At 48.2% G+C, this 3,708-nt stretch overlaps 1 pseudogene; it reads right to left on the bottom strand.

Moving 5' to 3' along the window:
• Positions 1 to 323: 323 nt before the first annotated feature.
• Positions 324 to 1,564, bottom strand: LOC114202881 (glyceraldehyde-3-phosphate dehydrogenase pseudogene; annotated as a pseudogene).
• Between the last annotated feature and the right edge of the window lie 2,144 nt (positions 1,565 to 3,708).

Genomic DNA, 3,708 nt, shown 5'->3' on the forward strand with positions numbered 1-3,708 from the left:
CCACTGTGCGGTCTTCATTCTCAGCTTCATCTTAGGGATCCCCAGGATATAGGTCTTTTGCATGGTAAACCAAGCCCCGGTCTCAGAGTTTTTTATCAGGAGACCCAAGACCAGCTCCCTTTCTGTTCCACGACACCTTCAGCCTCACATGATTCCTCACTTCCCTCAGGCAGAGAAACAGCTATTAGGACAATGGCCAGGAATGAGTCATAGCTCAGGGAGAGGGCTTGGGTTGTAATCTTAACTCTGTTACTTCTCTGTTGTGTGTTCTTGGACAATTTGTTTTTTGTGGGGTTTTTTTTTTTTTTTTTTTGGCTGGGTACAGTATACTTTATTGATGGTACATGACAAGGTAGGACTCCCCAAGCCCCTCCCCTTCTTCAGGGGGTCTGGGATGGAAACGGTGGAGGTCGGGAGATTCTCAGTATTTTGCGGGATAAGTTGGGGCAGGGACTCCCCAGCAGCTGAGGGCCTCTCTCTTCCTCTTGCTCTCACTGGGGCTGGTGGTCCAGGGGGCTCTTACTCCTTGGAGGCCATGTGGACCATAAGGTCCACCACCCGGTTGCTGTAGCCAAATTCATTGTCATACCAGGAAATGAGCTTGACAAAGTGGTCGTTGAGAGCAATGCCAACCCCGGCATCGAAGGTGGAGGAGTGGGTGTCACTGTTGAAGTCTCAGGAGACAACCTGGTCCTCAGTGTACCCCAGGAGGCCCTTGAGGGGGCCCTCTGACACCTGCTTCACCACCTTCTTGATGTCGTCGTATTTGGCAGCTTTCTCCAGGCGGCAGGTCAGATCCACGATGGACACGTTGGGGGTGGGGACATGGAAGGCCATGCCAGTGAGCTTCCCGTTCAGCTCAGGGATGACCTTGCCCACAGCCTTGGCAGCACCAGTGGAAGCAGGGATGATGTTCTGGGCAGCCCCTCGGCCATCGCACCACAACTTCCCAGAGGGACCGTCCACGGTCTTCTGGGTGGCAGTGATGGCATGGACAGTGGTCATGAGTCCCTCCACGATGCCGAAGTTGTCATGGATGACCTTGGCCAGAGGAGCCAAGCAGTTGGTGGTGCAGGAGGCATTGCTGACAATCTTGAGGGAGTTGTCATACTTCTCATGGTTCACACCCATCACGAACATGGGGGCATTGGCAGAGGGAGCAGAGATGATGACCCTCTTGGCCCCACCCTTCAAGTGAGCCCCAGCCTTCTCCATGGTGGTGAAGACCCCAGTGGACTCCACAACCTACTCAGCACCAGCATCACCCCATTTGATGATGGCGGGATCTCGCTCCTGGAAGATGGAGATGGACTTTCCATTGATGACAAGCTTCCCGTTCTCAGCCTTGACTGTACCGTGGAATTTGCCATGGGTGGAAACATACTGGAACATGTAGACCATGTAGTTGAGGTCAATGAAGGGATCATTGATGGCGACAATATCCACTTTGCCAGAGTTAAAAGCAGCCCTGGTGACCAGGCGCCCAATACGGCCAAATCCATTCACTCCGACCTTCACCATCGTGTCTCAGGGACGCGGCTGGCACTGCACCAGAATACGCGGCTGTCTGTTGAACGGGGAGGCGCAGAGAGCCAGACAATTTGTTTTTTTTTTTCTCCCTGGGTCTCAATTTCCTCATCTGTAGAACGTCACAATCTCTGTGAAGCTTTCCCCAAGTGAGTACCCCTCCCCCAGCTGAATTAGTCACTTCCTCCCAAATACTCACAACACACTGTCCTGCATTTACCCTGACACCCCAGATCCTAGCGGAGTAGCTCCTGGAAGGCAGAAATTTCTCTTGTAACCCTAGGCCAGGACACAATGAGTACAGAGTATTTCATTCATTGGTAGGATCAGGAGACCCCTGTAGCTCCCCTAATCTTTGAAATCACATGACTTATCTGGTCATTCTATCCCAATCTGGATTTATCCCTAACTGTCTAGACCAACCCCCTCTGCATCCTTTCCTTCTCTGAAGCAGCGCCCAAAGACCCAATCTCTGCCTTTGAGTTTTTCCAGACTAACCTCTTCCCGTCTTCACACCCAATTCAGGTTCCTCTGCGTTACTCACTACATGCCATATGACCCCAGGTAGTCCTTCCCTTTGCTTGTGTGCTTTGAAAATGCCCTCATTGTGACCCAGTCTTGCCAGTCTTTCCATTTTCAAGCCTCCAAGCCTGATTATTGCAGAACCGTCTTGGCTTGCAAGGTGCCAGAAATCAAGGGCTGTCGATCCATCTAGACAGTGCCCCAAGCATATAGCTGTCTCATAAATGCTTTTAGGGATAATGAATGGTAATGACATTCAGATTGATTATGTTATAATATTCTGCAGTGTATGTTCCAGATGAGCACAAGGGTCAATTTAAAAAGTCCAATTCAGGGACTATCAATGGAAGATGGCCACTCACAAATATGGGAGGGGGGCTTATAGTTTGAAAGAACATATTCAATATGATCATATTATTTTATATATCTGGAAAACATAAAAAAAAAAAAAAAACACTATTTAAAACACAAACTAGGGGCGCCTGGGTGGCTCAGTTGTTAAGCATCTGCCTTCGGCTCAGGTCATGGTCTCAGGGTCCTGGGGTTAAGGCCCGTGACAGACATCAGGCTCTCTGCTCAGTGGGGAGCCTGCTTCTCCCTCTCCCTCTGCCACTCCCTCCACCACCATTGCCCCTTGGGCTCACCCTTGAGCGCTCTCTCCAATAAATAAAATCTTTTAAAAAATTTTAAAAACATTTAAAACAAACTATAACTTTGATTCATGGGTACTTGACATATTAATCCTTCTTATCTTCACAAGCCTGCCTTTAATCAAATATGTCTCCTGAAGTTCAGGGAGGTTAAGTTACTTCTTCAGGGTCAATCAGGAAACAACAGAGGTAGAATTTGAATTCAGAGCCAGTCTTTATTCTACTACACTGTTTCTCCATGAAAGAGGCAGCAAATATGGCAGCCCCAGACCTTACCTGGTTTTGTACTTTGTCCTTCTCCCTCCCTGATTGATCTAAATGGTAAAGGGCCCTGTAGTATCCTTTGAGATTTCATTAAAACTTGGTCCCACATGATGGGGTGACCAAGACTTTCTAATACTCAGCCAAAAATTCTCTAGGCACCAGAGATCTACTGATACCCAGTTTTCACAGAACAAGAACTAACGCCCCATCTCCTTCCTTATGCTGAAGAATCAATGTGCCTTCAGTTTCTTCCCAGGAAAATGAAGCGGATGGATGATCTGGCAGCTCAGCTTGCCTCAACAGGCTTTGCTGATAGGCCTCTGAGAAGCCGGACAGTCAATCTATACTTTTTATTTTTAAGATTTTATTTATTTATTTGAAAGAGAGAGAGTGCACGTGTGAGTGCACAAGCAGGGGGAGCAGCAGAGGGAGAGGGAGAAGCAGGCTCCCCGTTGAGCAGGGAACCTGATGTGGGTCTTGATCCCAGGATCCTGAGATCATGACCTGAGCTGAAGGCACATGCTTAACCGACTGAACCACCCAGGTGCCCTTCAATCTATACTTTTGAACACCTTCTGTGCACTGGGCATGTTGCAGACCTATATTACTATTTAGTTTTTCCTTACAATGCAGCTATTAGAGAGCTGAGTGAAACCTCCAGTGGCTTGAAGTGCAGTTGTATTTGACTCCCAGTGGTGATCTGGTAATGGTAATATCATTTGAATAAGCAATCGCATTTTTGCAA

Source organism: Eumetopias jubatus, unplaced genomic scaffold, assembly GCF_037043125.1.
Source record: "Eumetopias jubatus isolate StellerSeaLion01/CBP00866 unplaced genomic scaffold, mEumJub1_p1.0 scaffold_5, whole genome shotgun sequence".
Taxonomy (NCBI): domain Eukaryota; kingdom Metazoa; phylum Chordata; class Mammalia; order Carnivora; family Otariidae; genus Eumetopias; species Eumetopias jubatus.